At 39.8% G+C, this 15,712-nt stretch overlaps 1 protein-coding gene across 6 annotated transcripts in view; it reads right to left on the bottom strand.

Annotated features, from left to right (window-relative positions):
• The window catches only part of LOC119161459 (uncharacterized), a 41,796-nt gene extending 31,304 nt beyond the window's left edge, over positions 1-10,492 (bottom strand). For 4 of the 6 annotated variants that reach the window (XM_037413941.2, XM_075879244.1, XM_037413940.2 and 1 more), the window contains exon 1: positions 10,333-10,492. The gene's annotated coding sequence lies outside the window, so the exon portion shown is untranslated. The remainder of the gene's footprint in view (positions 1-10,332) is intronic. The other 2 variants (XM_037413938.2, XM_037413939.2) reach the window with 1 other exon arrangement.
• Between the last annotated feature and the right edge of the window lie 5,220 nt (positions 10,493-15,712).

The following is a 15,712-nucleotide window of genomic DNA, read 5'->3' as shown; positions in this document are numbered from 1 at the left end:
AGCGCATAATCATTTCAGCCATAATTCCTCATTGCCGTCAGCTGCTGCATGAAGAATTGGCACTAAATTCCTTGCAAGTGTTTAGCAGATACCACGCTTCTGAGAAGAATCCTCGTTTCCGCGTTTAGGCCTATCTCCTTGCTATGCACTAGTGTCCAAATTCTAGAGCATATAATATTCAAACATTTCTCTATGTTTGTCGAAAGAAATAACCTAATCACGCCCCTCAGCACGGCTTTCGCAAAAAGTATTCGACGGTAACCCAGCTTATTGAAACGTTTCAAGACCTAGCAGCAGCGATCGATATGAATGGTCAAGTAGATGTTATATTATTGAATTTTAAGAAAGCTTTCAATGGTGTGAGTCAGCAGAAATTACTAATTAAGCTCAAACCAATTCTGAAAAATGAGAAATTACTTGCATGGATAACTGCTAATTTTTCATTGAAGAGCCAATGTGTTGCCATTGATGGTGTCACCTCGAGTTCCGCCCCCGTGAAATGGGGTGTGCCTCAAGGGTCAATTTTGGGGCCGTTGTTTTTTCTGTTATTTATTAATGATATTGTGCTAAACTTGCCCGTAAAAATAAAGCTCTTCGCAGACGATTGAATACTATATCAGGAAATTTATAGTTACAGTGATCAAGAATCTTTAAATACTGCACTAGCAACGCTACAAACGTGGTGTGAAAATTGGCAGATGACAATCAATTATAAAAAAAACAGTAGCAATGCGAGTTACGCGTAAGAAACAGCCGCTTCTGTTCACCTATCACGTCAATGGTCTTGCGTTATCCGAAGTCAGTAAACACAAATATTTAGGACTCATACTCACATCAGACTTAAAATGGATTGAACACGTAGAATATATTGAAAGAAAGGCAATGAAAAAGCTTGGCTATTTGCGAAGGAGGCTTGTGAATGCCACACCACACATCAAACTTCTCGCGTACAAAACGTTCATTAGACCAGTATTAGAATATGGAGCTGTAGTGTGGGATCCCTTTACTGAGTCCAATATTAAAAAATTAGAAATGATCCAAAGACAATCTGCCCGATTTGTTTTTAATTTGTATAGTTGGCGTACTTCCCCTTCATTTCTGCTAATTAAAGCGTATCTCGAAAAACTACAGGAGAGAAGAAAAATGGAGAGGCTGAAGCATTTTACCTCATTTTCCACAACAAAATTGGTATCAACAAAACAGTGCACATTCTACAAATAAGAGAATATGCTGTGCGCTCACATCATTCAAAGAAAGTTTTAGATTACGTAAACCGCACAGACACATTCAGGCATTCATTTTTTCTAAGAACTAAGCAATAGTGGAATTGCCTATCACCCGATGCTGTACAGTGTCAAACAGTTGATTTATTTCTACATGCTCTCAGTAATCACTAACAGTTTTTTTGTACAGTCAAATAGCCCAGAGTTACGCAATGCTTCCATTTTTTTACTACATTTCAGTCAGCAAAGCTATGCCATTGTTGAAATGTTTTTCTTTAGTTTTTTGTAGAATAATACAAAAGTGTTGAATTTTACCCACAGTCAGTACGCTGTGTGATGTCAATTATGTTTTTTGTAGTAAACATTTATGTATGCCCATTCCTGCGTAAGACCTGGTAAACAGGTCAGCAGTATGTAATAAATAAATAAATAAATAAATAAATAAATAAATAAATAAATGACGAGAGATAGAATAGCGAATGCCAGCCTGTTACCCTCAAAATTTATTATTAATGTCGTAGTGGGTGTCAAGCAACCGGGCTTGCAGTAGTTACCCAATGAGCGTTTAAAAAAGGCTCTGAAAGATCGCTTTTATAGCTTTTATAGAATGTCCTTATTCTTTACCCACTAATATGTATTAGATATAGTTATAGGTGTCGTCGAGGAGTCACTAGCGACTACTGGTGTTTGTATGCGCAAAGGACAATAAAAATGTCTGTTGCTCCAGTTAGTAGCGTGTCACAACGCAAAGAGAGTAATTCAGGTGTATGTTTAGTAATATTTATGGGTATGGGTACCAGTGGCAGACAATGCCGATGTCTGCACCCCCCCCCCCCAAAAAAAATATTTTTATAGTCATTGCGTACAGAGCGAACAATGACCATTCCGAAGTGTCCCCCCCCCCCTCTTCGCCCTGAATGAAGAAGATGCCCTGCATGCTGTGTGGTGAGCGACAGTGACTTTGTCTTTTGTGTGAGTATTTTGGGATGGAATTGGAATTCGGGATGTTGTAAAAACCACAATTGGATTGTTAAACACAGGTTTATGGTAAAACTTAATAATTTTGACTACTCATGGTTCTAACAAACCTAAATTCAAGCGCACTGGATGAGAACAAAACTAATCTTTCGACTGCTGCTTTTTGGCTGTAACAATTTTTTCCTTCATATATTTGTTACTGGGTCAATAATGTGTTTGCTAAGCTATCCTGCTAATTGGTGTTGCATTGATAGCAATCTGCTCGAAGAAAACAGTTTGTGCCTTTTGTATGTGTGCAAGTTCCTGGACCAAGTATATAGCGAGCACCTCACTTGCTTTGTATAATCATAGTTACTATAAATCATTCATGTTTTGGGACAAAGTGTGTAGTCATTGTTATGTACAATAAAGTTTACAAGTATGCAACAAGATTTGTTGAAATTTTGCATTTACTTTTGCATGGGCAGTATGATGCATTCCAAGCAACACCAGAAACGAAAATGAGTTGACGTTTAAAAGCCTGTCTTGTCTCCAAGCAAATCAGATTATCGTAACGATAGACAGGCGTCACTACTTCACTCTTTTAAGAAATGGGGCAGCAATTTGGCTGGTTAGAAAAGAGCCAGCAATCAATTCAATGCCATTATATGCTGCTGTCTCTACTTGCCACTATCAACAGTGAACAGCTAAACGCACCAATTGCAAAACGCTGACATGATGCAACAAACTAACTACAGGAAACAGTCAACTAGCTGGTTTGCATAAAAAATAAATGTCTAAAGAGGTGTTAAAAATTTCTAGCAAAAGTCTTTTTAGAATTTCGGCAAGAACTTTACAAGGCCGGCTTCTAATAATATAATTATAGTACACTTTTTAAAAAGTTCTTCAAAAGGTAGGAAGACTTTTTTTAGAATTCTTGCTTGCAGTTGTTCAACCGTATGATAACGGAGCGTTAGCACAGCTAAAGGAGGCTTTCAAGCTGCTTAGGATTGAATAACATCTCAACAAGACTTCTTATACCACTGTCACACATGGCAACTTAAGTTTAGTGTCATTCGCTGCAAAGTACATTAGCCAGCAAGTGTTTCCCAACCTCACTTCGCTGCGTAGTTGGTAGCCTCGGTACCACTGGCTTGTGCAGAAATACGCTGTAGCCTAAAGCGGTGCTCCTACTATAATTAAACCATTGATTTTCTTGTGAAGAATGCTGCTGTGTATTAAAACTAGTTATAAAATACAGCAAAAAACCTCACTACTCTCACCGTTGGGCAATTCGCAGCCACATCAGCTAAGGGGATGCGGCAGCACATGCTGTGCAATGACTGCGTCCGTCGCGTTGTTTACTTCCAGGCACACTTGCACATGTGTAGGTGAGTTGTTCTCTAGTCATTTAAGATGACGTGCGTCACAGATGCTACATCTACGAAGACAACGTAGTCCTGACAATGAGACACAGCCGCAAGAATAACAAATATACGTTGTGCTACTAATCCGTCTATTGCCACTGCCATCAGTTCCAAAGTACGCTTAGCTTTCTCATGTAGCAGGGAACCACCAAAATGACACTTGGTGAGCATAAGTACACTCGCTCAAAGTGTATTTTAGTTGCCACGTGTGACAGGGGTATTGTAAACCTTTGGACCATCTTTTTTGGACATTTACTAGAAGTTTTTTAACTTTTCTTGTGTTTCAGGGTGGGGCGGGAAGTCAGCCGTTCGGGGTATCGTTAGTGCGGACAGACAAATGTAGAGACAGAAAGACAGACAGACAAAACGTTTTGCATCAAAGTGCCCCAAGAAAGACTATCGTCTTTAAATCTTGCTTCCTCCGAGCTCAGAGAGAAAAAAAACACGTCTTTGCGCGTCTGGAGTACCCTTTTAGAAGCAATAGAGATAGGTTATCAACTCTGCCTGCACTCGGCCGCAGTAGGCGTCTGCACGAATATCCGAGTGTACGAACTACCCTTCACCCTCACTCGATTGTGCTTTCACTCACATCAATTGTGATCCACTGTTTCTTCTGTTTCGTCCTGACGTCATTGGTCGAAATTCTCGTTTGCTTTTCTGCCCTCTATTGCGTTCATGCAATAAACAGGTTTTGCTCACTGCAGTCTCTTCACGAATAATTACCTCGCGCCGAGCTTTGTTTAGCGCGGAGCAAGTAGTTTCACTACCCTTGTCAACAGATTACAAGCTCTCTTTGATGACAGCCAGAACGGCTGAGCAGGCGATACACTGTGCAGCAATGTAAGCATTATTAGCGGATAGATACACTGCCTCTCTAACGATGACAAATAAAATGGGAAATGCCATCGAGATTTGAAAACCCTCGCGCCTGACTTTGCGACCAAAGAAAAAATCTGTCGCCTTGTCCATTTTTATTCGGCATTTTATTCGCCAAGTTAGAGTTCTTCAAACTTCCAACATGCGGACTGCGCTGTCATACGACAACTTCAAGTTTGCAGAAAATGAGGCAGCTTTGATGCGATGGCGCCCTCTCTTGTTTTCTCGTAGAAGTCTGAGGGTCTCTCGTTTTGTAAAGTTTCGCAAGATGGCGCTTTTACACCACAACAACTCGAAACGCTTGCTTTGAACATGACCTTGAAACGTTTCCATGAAGCAGTAGACTTGCCTTCAGTTAACCTGTAGGCGTTTGTGCTTATGCGTGCTCATGGAGGGTGGGGTGAGCTGGGGACCGCCGTTCGCAAGGACGTTCGCTCGTAGTTAGATGTTATCATTTGCTGTTTTCGTGTAAGGAAAATGGGACAGATGACTGCTGGGGGCTTTTTTGTGGGATCTTTTTGTAATCTACCTTTCTGTTTTCACAAAAAGTTAAGAGCATGGGCCATTCATTCGAGGTAGTTCTTCATTTTCACTTCAATGGCTTGTTTTATAGTCTCTAAAAAATTATCAAGCCCTCAATTTGAGAAATTGTATTATGCCCAGCCTTTTTCTTCGTTTTTTTTCGTTTTAAGGTGAAGTTTCATTTCGAACTGAAAACTGAACACGTAAATTTACACCGGTATCATGCTTTACCTTTGGAGTTCCATGAATGCTTTCTCAAATTTCATACTTGTATTCCAAGCACTGAAAATATTGGGAAAGCTGAATTCCATTAAGAATGACATTCACCACCGTGCTTCTTTGTTTTCGATCAAATCACAAGTGTTCACTTCTTTTAACGAAAAAATGTTTTTCCTTTTTAACCACAAGAAAATCTGTGTAAGTCCACAACTTTGCGTGTTTCGCTGTTGGAATGGATGCTTAGCCGAGTTGGCAAGACATAGTGGATTATTTAAAACTGTGCAAAAGGCAGAAAACAGCCATAGGAAGCCTACAAACAAAAGCACTGTTTTGTGCGATATTTGCTGTGCAGAAACCAAACAAAACGAAATATGATTATTTCCGTAAAGCAGGGTTTAAGTATAGGACAGCGTTAGTGGTTTTGTCGTATAAATAAATTTAAAGGCGTATAGGTGGGTGCACCGACAAAATTCCACCCAAAAACAATTTTGAGAAAAGCTTGATTACGGGCTTGATTAACGATGATATGGCTTTCATTACTGGATGCGCTTTCTTCCTACCTACCTACCTACCTACCTACCTACCTACCCACCTACCTACCTACCTACCTACCTACCTACCTACCTACATACATACATACATACATACATACATACATACATACATACATACATACATACATACATACATACATACATACATACGTACGTACGTACTTGCAATGTTAAAAAAGATCAATTCTGGAAAAAAATGTACAGGATGTAAACGACAAACGCTTTGAGACTATCTTTGATTGACCGCTACCGAAGGAGGGTATGGCCAAGCTCAGGCTTTTATGAACGACTACAGGCACTAGAACCGCTTGAGAAATATGTCACTCAAGATTTGTAAATACACTGAAGGAGACCACAAGTGGAAAAAGGACTACAGCACTAGAACAGACGCACCCGATATCAGTTGCAACACGTTACCCGTGTTCAAACCGACACCAACACATGCACGGTGGCACCGACATAGATAACTGTCAGTTACATAAAAAAGTGTAAATTTAAGCACTCATTTTCTTTGTCAGACACAATATGATGAGAACTAGCAGACAAGGATGCCAAGAAAAGCATAGGTGATAGAATTGCAAGTATTTTTAATGCAAAAATGCTTAAATTGCCTCTAATATCATCCCCTATACTTTCCTTGACATAATTGCCTGTTTGTTTTCATTATTATTGCATCTATTCAGTGACACAGAAACTATTTCGACTGCCGGTATTTCAAAATCAGTTTTATTTTTGCCAGTGTCTATTTCGACTGCCGGTATTTCAAAATCAGTTTATTCTTGCCAGTGTTGCAAAGTAACCCTAAGGCCTTCTCAGCCACGCCTGCCGCACCACTCTACCGTAGCTGCTCATATCTTGCATTGAGTACTTAATATTGGGCAATGAGGTACGTCACTTTGAACGGCTCTGCGAGAATTCCATTCACGTGTCGTTCTTCACAGTGCCACATTATTTGCGACAACATTGCGGACTCGGTGCATTCAGTGCACATTAGAATGGTGCTATGACTGAAGATGCTCTGACGCAGTGACCATGCATCATAAGAATTCAATCACCAACGAACCTACCGGCAGTTGTATTAAATAACCCACAAGGAAACGAGCAGGCGATTCCGGAAGCTTGAAATAGAAACACTGTCTGCCTTGTTTTGGAAGTGGGCGTGAGTCAAATCCGTTGAGTGGTACAGACCTTATCAATCGGTAGCTCGTTGGAAATCCGCTCCCGCTTATTCCGCGCGAACAGAAGCCCACAATCACAGATAAAACCAGCAAAAATGCTATACAAGATATTCAAGTTGGAGTGTTTGATATGTTTGGGCGGTATTAAAAATTCCCAAAGCATTTCCGCCTATTCACACTTACCTGCATCAAGAAGGTGGTGGCACTTCTGCCGGTGAAATCTTTATGCATTCTGTATGTTTGGTGTAATGTAGAGAACATCTAATGATACTCCTGTATCATTTGGTAAAACTTCTTAAATTCAGTTGTATTATACGAAGAGATCCTTAGCTACTAACATTGTAAGTTAAAGTGGAAGATTCTGAAATTGCCATAATATTGTAAATCAACATTACAATAACTGATTCAGCCCACTCATATTGCATCGCACGAGATAAGACCAGTCATTCAATAAAGCCCATTCATTCCCAATGAATGTACAAACTAGCTCCAGTTTTCAAATATGGGCTGTCGATCACACAGTAAAATGCTATTGCATTGTCGTTTTAAAACGACTTGTTTCTGTGCGTTTATTCCCAAATCCTATTCCCGACCTAAACTGCGTTTCCCGTAATTCGGCAACGTTTTTTCAATATTAGTAACAATTAAAATATTATCATCTACAAAGCTTACACACTTGGGTTAAAACGTAGGGCAATATGAAGCCCGAAATACAAGTGTATCGCGTTAACTTCTATAGGACCCGCATAAACGTATCATTTGGCATGTAAATACATAGGGAAAGGACCAATGAAATGGTCATGCTGCCCGACAAAGTGGCACAAGTAACGGCATCACTTCAACCTCTTTGTTTAAGCAGCAGTGCCTTAATTAATTTGTCACCTCTATTGTGGAGCCACTTTGATGATAAATATAACAGCACCGTGCACATCCCTCAACAGTCCACAAGGCAGTGAAAGCCCTCTTGTGCTTTTTGAGGACGACGGGTTTGTGTAAACGCCTCTGACTTGCGGTCGAGTTCTATACACTGCAGTGAATTTGCTGTCCGCTCTCCCTTTTTCTTTTCCTCCTCTTCCCTGTTTCTGACATTTCTACACCCCTTCCCGAATCCTTCCGTGTAGGGTAGCCAGCAGTTTGTTTTTCTGGTTAACCTACCTGCCTTCTTCCTTGGTCTGCTTCCTTTCTTCCTTCGATGATGAACACAAAATAAGCAGACTATATGTAAGAAGCACTACTTGTACATCACATATTTGATTTTTCTTTCAGTGTTGCGAACCAATACCAATGCATTCAAGTTTTTTGCAATATTGCGCATCCGTTCATAATTCTCATAAGAGCCGAAATCAAAATACGAGCATTGTAAGGCATCTAATACCGTGATGACTTCAGAAGGCTAATTGGAAAGTGCTGGTTTTAATGGCCTTGTGACACCTCTCAGTGGGTTTATTTATTTGTTTTTATTTGTTACCGGGTAATCTACAGCGTCATAAGGACACCACTTGAAGGGAAACTTGGGCATCAAAACATATTTGGTAACAGTACAAACACGCTTTACTAATATTATCTGTACAAAAAAAATGAAGTCTTATTAGGAAAACAGTATACATGCACAGGTGAACGAGTGCTTCTAAAACACGATGAGCACATGAAGTTTTATTGCAAGGGGGCTGTTGTGACAAAAAAAATTATCTGATACATTTACCAAACCATTCTTTGAAATCACTCCGTTCTCTAATTGATTACAGAAATTGTATGTCTTGTTGTTCATACGACTCTATACTTCAGTTTCGTATGTTTTTCCTGCTTGTGGGCTACGGTAAACAGTGGTGGACATTTAGAGTTGCTCATTAGGTCGCAGATCGTTCTCCGTATCCCCGAGAGAATATACTGATTGATATCCGATTTCATGGCGGCCGCATTTTTATGGGGGTGAAAAGATAGAAAACCTGTGTACAGAGATGCAAGTAGTAGTTAAAACTGTTATATTATTATTACCAATAATAATAACAGTATTATATATTTATTCTGAATAGCTCCCATTTTAGTATTTTTCTGCAAAATATTGCCTCTAAAGATGGAGAATGAAGTTGGCTTTTGGTTCAACTCTATTTCAATGCTGAGTATGTTGCAAAGAATGCCAATGTTGATGATTGATATGGAGGGTTTAACGTCTCAAAACCACCATATGATTATGAGAGACGCCGTAGTGGAGGGCTCTGGATATTTCGACCACTTAGAGTTCTGTAACGTGCACCTAAATCTGAGCACACGGGCCTACAGCACTTCCGCCTCCATCAGAAATGCAACCGCCGCAGCAGAGATTCGATCCCATGACCTGCGGGTCAGCAGCTAAGTGCCTTAGCCACTAGTGCACCGCGGTGGGGCGAACGGACACCAATGTAACGCAGTGTAATTTTGTCTTTCACACACACGCACACACACACACACACACACACACACACACACACAACACACACACACACACACACACACAAACACAAGGCTTATGGCTTCAGCTTTAAAAAGAAACCATTTTTTCATACACTTCCATGATCGCATCGGTAGTAAGATACAAGCGTACAACAACGGGGTTTCGTTTGTGCTTTCGCTGGACAATGTGCAGCAAAAGCAAATGAAGAATCTCACATGCGTATCTGGAAAACTAAACTGCCCATCCGCGATGCAAGACATTGACGATGGCAAAGGAAAGTAATGTGCACTGGGAATAAAAGTAATGAACAAATATATAAATATCAAATGACATATTCACAAAAAAATGCTTGGCAACCATTCGCTATTGAAACAATGGGTTGCTAAAATAAATAAATAAATAAATAAATAAATAAATAAATAAATAAATAAATAAATAAATAAATAAATAAATAAATAAATAATAGAAATGCCTGATATTGGGCTATTGGAAACATTCTATACGAGGAAAAAACTCATGCTCCAGAGAGTGCTTTCCTTCACAATGAGAAAACAATCTCCTTGCACTATTTCCGCAAGCCAGTAGTGAAATATTCGCTTTAATGGTTTTGCAGTACCTGAAGGCTCATCTTTATCAACCTTACGGAAAACAAGATGTATAATAAAGGAGCCTGTTTTCCAGTGCGAATTCATCAATTGTGCTATATGAGTCCAAGTTAATCTTTTTTTAATACACACCTTTTCTGATGACGTGTATGACGTCACTACTTCACGCATCTGCATATACTCAAAAATTTTCTTGTTTTGCAGCAAAGAGTTGGTAGTTGGCACTCATCTGTTTTACTTCCTCCCGTTTATATGTTCAAAGTTCAACCGAAGCTTTGTGCCGCAAATAACATTTTCAACAAATCTATGATAGAAAAAATATTCATCTGCATCTACGCACCATTTATTCCTTGAGAAGTTGTGAGACCAGTATTCGCTGAAGCGGCGCTGGGATCGACGTATGCCAAGAATTGCACAAGTTAGAACGTTAGCCTGCGAAGCCAAAAAATGAAGGCAGAGTGTGCGGCAACATATTTTGTCCTCGTCGAGGTTGTTTATGAAGCACCTACCTGCTCCCTCTTCCTTATCGCAACACGCTGTTGTATATTCTTTATCAGCCCTACACGGTGGAAGGAAGCCAAACGCGAAGAGCTGGGCAAAGAGATGTGCCCGTAAAGCGAAACGGTCGCTGCGCTCGTAGAATGCGCTCGCGAGCGTTACCTAGGCGCGGCATGTGCTATATGCTCATTGGGGACAGCTTTACACTCCGATGAATTGAAACAGTGAGAGCGTACAGCTTTACTTAGTGCATGTGCTTGTTTAGAGTGTTGGACGATTTCGTCCTGCTTTTGATGTTGATGGGGTTTCCCCACATGTTTGCTGCAAGGCTGTCGTATTTATAAAGTCATCTTGTTAGGTGGGCTTAGAGCTTATATACATTGTAGAACAAAACAGAACGTTCTCGACAACCGTATTAACATAATCCAAGCATTGACACAGCCAGCCTGCTGCGACGATGCGAGTGGGGATTTGAAAGGTTCGAGAAACGTGATTTACGCTGGATCAGCTTGGATAAATCAGCATTTTGCGAACAGAAGCTTTCTAACTTGTAACAACCCTGATTCCATTAAAGAAAACTTAGCTCGAGTATTGTGTTTCCATTTTTTTTCATTTGGAAGAAAAAAAGTGATCCGCCAGATGCCCTCAAACCCGATTTGTGAATACTGGTGCTTATGACGGTCTCTTAATCGTAAGGACATTCTGCCTTTATAGACTGAAATTCGGCATGCTTAAGACTTTATGTAGTAAGAGAGTCACTTTTAACATTGTGGTACTTGAAGAAAAGTTTAATTTTGTTAAAGTACCGCTGACGACGTCGCATATCTCGCCTCGTCAACGTGACTTCTGTGCTTCTAGAACCTGTGACTAAAGTAAAAGCCAAGTCAGGCAAAAAATTTGGGCCACTTGCTGGTAATTCGCAACATTCAAGCTACATTGCAAGACAGATGATGATAAGGAAACAATACACGCGTAGTCTTCCTTTCTTTTCTTTTCTGCTCACTATCTGACGTTGTAGCTTTTCAAGCAGAAGCCTACATAAAGTAACGTAACGGCTAGCCTGTAACTTTGGGCTTCACCTAGATAAAATCTACAGCGATTGTCTTCAGTGGAACCTGTGAAGAAATCGTTAAAAAGATTGCCTTGCACAAAATTTACTAAAAAATGTTTACTGAAGCTTTGTATTAGTTTGACCGCAAACAGCTCTTTCTTTTGGAGAGAAAAGAAAATCTGCATGTGAACCTCACTGTCAAGCTTGCTATATTCATTCATTCAATAAAATTCGCAGAGACAATGAAACCACTATGCCCCTCTACCAGATTCTCCCGTAGAGGGCAAATGTGAAATAAACAAAAGCCAGAGTTAAAGTTTAATCGATGGTAAAGGCAGTTGTAAAAGTTTCAGTAACCTTCACCTCATCCCAGACAATGCATCCTGTAGCGTAACGAAGTAAGCTCAGTCTAGTTTTGATTATATTATATATAAAGTTTAACGTCACAAAACTAACTTATGATTATGAAAGACACTGTAGTTGAGGGCTCTGGAAATTTTGACCACCTGGGGTTCTTTAACGTGCACCCAAATCTGAGCACACGCGCCTGCAGAATTTTTGCCTCCATCAAAACATGCAGCTGCTGCAGCCGGGATTTTATTCCGCGACGTGCGAGTCAGCAGCTGAATACCTTAGCCACAAGACCACCACGGCGGGGCAATGGGTATAGTTTTCTCATCATCATTGCTGCTTGCACAACAAAAGCTAAGATCTTCTATTCCACCCATTTTAGGACATTGCTTTGGTCGCTGCCGGGGGAGCACTGATAAGAGGCCAGGCAATGGCGTACGTGAGTGTAATGGCCGCAGCTCGTAAACAAGCAGTTGAGTGTCACCTGAACGAGCGCCACATGCTGGACAGGCAAAACTTCGAGCTCACTACGATAGTGATACACCTGCAATCTAGATAAGAAGCTCAGGGCGTCGCCCTCTGTGGGCGTTCAGCCTTAAAGAAGTGCTCACCGGCGTTGTAGTCATAAGTTTCACATGCCACATCGACGTACGTGTGCCAGGTATGAAACATGATGATTTGATTAATATGTGGTGTTTAACATCCCAAAAACACCATATGTATATGAAAGACGCCCTAGTGGAGGACTCCGGAAATTTTGACCACATGAGGTTCTTTAAAGTACTCCCCCAGTTATAAAACAGCTCTTTGAAATATACTTCACGAGTCATGCTGGTATATATACAGGCACGTAGTAAAATGATGGCGTTAGTAGTAGGCTTTTTTTGCTATTCATTTTACATTCAACAATGAAGGTATCGTACTCGCTAGACAAAATGACAGGATTTTTATATGTACTTTTGATGTACTTTGGAAGAGATCTTTGCGCAGAGGCGTTGTTGTACCCAATGAAGTTAGTAATTTTTAGAAAATAGGTTTTAAAGAAATTGATAACGAGTGTTTCATTGTGTAAATTTGCGAAATATTTGTTTACTATTTTTGTAAAACATGAGGACTATTGTTTACGCTTAGAGTAAACGAATAAGATAATAAAGAGGCCCAATTTTTCCCGTACTTTTAGTAAAATACATGCAAATGCGAACGTTATTTTTTTCTTTAACAGCTCTTCTAATTTCAACCTGGTTGGCGGCAGATAAGAGCAAAAATTACATTTGAAGTATTGCGCGAAAGAGATAAATTGGCACGCATTTTTTAATGAAGCTTATACTGCGTTTTTTAAATATCTTGATTATGAACTACGACGTTTGTTACGTAACGCCCCTGCAGTTATAAAACGGCTCTTTGAAATATATTTCATGGGTCATGCCATTATATATACAGGCACGTAGTAAAATGATGAGGCTAGTAGTAGGGTTTTTTTTTTGCAATTCGTTTTACCCTCAACAATGAAGGCATCGTACTCGCTAGACAGAACGACAGGATTTTCTATATGTACACTGCAAAAAATATGTTCCTTTGATTTCGTAAAAAGGCGTGGTTAACATGCTGCCACTTACTCCCATAAAAAGAAAATAGTACACCAGAAATCTCGCAGAACATATAGAGCGTCCAGCCCATTCAACTTTCACGAATATCTCCCCAATGAAGGAATAAAGTAACGGCTGCATCGGAATAACACCTGCTCCGTAGGGCCATTTCTCACACATTATTCATAATGCTATTGCTACATATCCGTAAGTAACAAACGTGTTTCCATTGGATTCAACATAAGGCATACGTAATCAGCAGATCTTCTGTAAGTGCAAGGTCATTCAAAATTTCCCAGGCCACTATTCCTACTAATCCTGCGGCAGCGTCACCTTAGAATTTTTGAGGGCACCTGCTCATGCTAAAAAAATTACGAAGTGAATTCAAATGTTTAAAAACCAACAGGGACAAGTTTCCTATTTACTGAAATTTAATTTTATTTCCCCTTGTTTATAAAACGAAATACAGCACAGATATGTTAAAAATTGTGTTAACAAAATTACAAAAAAATTATTTTAATTTGGCGGCTTTGTATGTGGAATTTAAAATACAAAGAAAAAGTTTCATAACTTCCACATAGCCAAAGCACCTGTGTTGTTTTTCTATTGTAACAGTATTGTGCAGACTTCTTTTCTGAAAAAGAGAAAAAACATTTTGTCAGCACAACCACACCAGGCGAGTACAGAGCAAAAAACAGTGCGACCACAATAAATTTATTCATTTCAAGACTCCTAATAGGCCTTGGTAGAGGCACTGGCTTGTACCACGAAAATTCATTATCACACATGATAAATAAAAATTCGCATAATACAGAATACAAGGGCTCAAAGCACAAACAACTTCATAAACACACCAAAATATTCGCTAACAATATTAGTTGAGATAAAAGGAGCAAAAGTTAATAAAATTTAATAAACAATAAGATGATTAGCGTTATGCCATGCAAAATCACCCAAAGTTTTTTTTTACCATCATGATTATGGCGGAAAAAATTTCACGTTTCTCGAAGTTGAAAACTCGTCGTGGTCATTTGATTCCGTTGCCGAAAATTTTGCTCCCTAGTTATGAGAGCCTGTAGTATGGCGCCGACTGACCTAAAAGTCGTCAAACAAGAATTTTTTTCCAGAAGTTCTTTTGAAATACACTCAATAAATGGCATTTCCAGCAAGGTAATGAAGTAATCTAACTAAAATAATGACTTACTTCTGTATATCAATTTTTCGAGAGCTTTCCCCACGATCAATTTAATATTGAATAATGTTGTTATGTTTGGAATTTTTTTCTGGTGACATGGGGAATTCCAAGGACACAAATAAAATATATGCTGGTGACGTTTTTGACATGCTACAAACTAAAAATAGTTTACGCCCTGAACAGGGAGTATAACGCAGGGAGTATAACGCAGGAAGTATAAAAAAATTGTGACTTCCACTTTTTTTTTGAAAACTTCTGTATTCAGCATGAAAAAGCTTACCATGGTAGTCGGTCAAAAAATATGCACAATATTTCATTTTGAAGCTCTATGAACTACCTCAATATTGGTGAAGTTACTAAAGGGTAACATTTCTGAAACTCTAGAAGTATTTTTTTGAAGTTATGTATCTCCACCAGCTTTACCCCTACTTAACTCAAGCGGCATGAAGCACCCGCAAGGGCAATCTTCAACAGACTTCCACAGACCTGGTGTACACACAGCAAGCTTGATGCGGAGCAATCGAAATTGGAATGGGACTATCATCTGCATTTCATTGCCAACACAGGGGCGCCACAATGAATGCCGCTAAAGTGTGGAGACCAGTAGCGTAGCAAAGATATTTTTCACACGGGGTAATGTGTTAGCGAAAGGCGACTTCGGTCATACTTTATGTACATTCTTGTATGTTTGTATGTGTATGTAGGTATGCACATGCAGAAATAAGAAAATCACAGCGTATCTACGAAGTGAATGATGATGTGTGGGGCGAAGCTTCAGAAGGTTTTATCGGTAACCGTGAATCCGTCTGTCTGTCACTCACACTAGTTCCTTCAGCTGAGTCATAAACTACGCGGTCACAAACCGGTAACAGTAGAAGGACAACCTACGGCTTTAGGATAAAAAAAAATACCTGGACTGTAGTGGGGAGGGGGGGGAGGTAAGCAGCTCCTCCTGCCTTCCTGACTACGCCACTGGTGATGACTCCCAGATGTGCCATCAAGCCGTTAAAAAGTATACAGTACACATTTATCCCTTAAG

The sequence above is a fragment of the Rhipicephalus microplus genome, chromosome X, assembly GCF_043290135.1.
Source record: "Rhipicephalus microplus isolate Deutch F79 chromosome X, USDA_Rmic, whole genome shotgun sequence".
Lineage (NCBI taxonomy): Eukaryota > Metazoa > Arthropoda > Arachnida > Ixodida > Ixodidae > Rhipicephalus > Rhipicephalus microplus.
The sequence above is the reverse complement of the archived record's forward strand: the minus strand, read 5'-3'. Positions and strand labels throughout refer to the sequence as shown.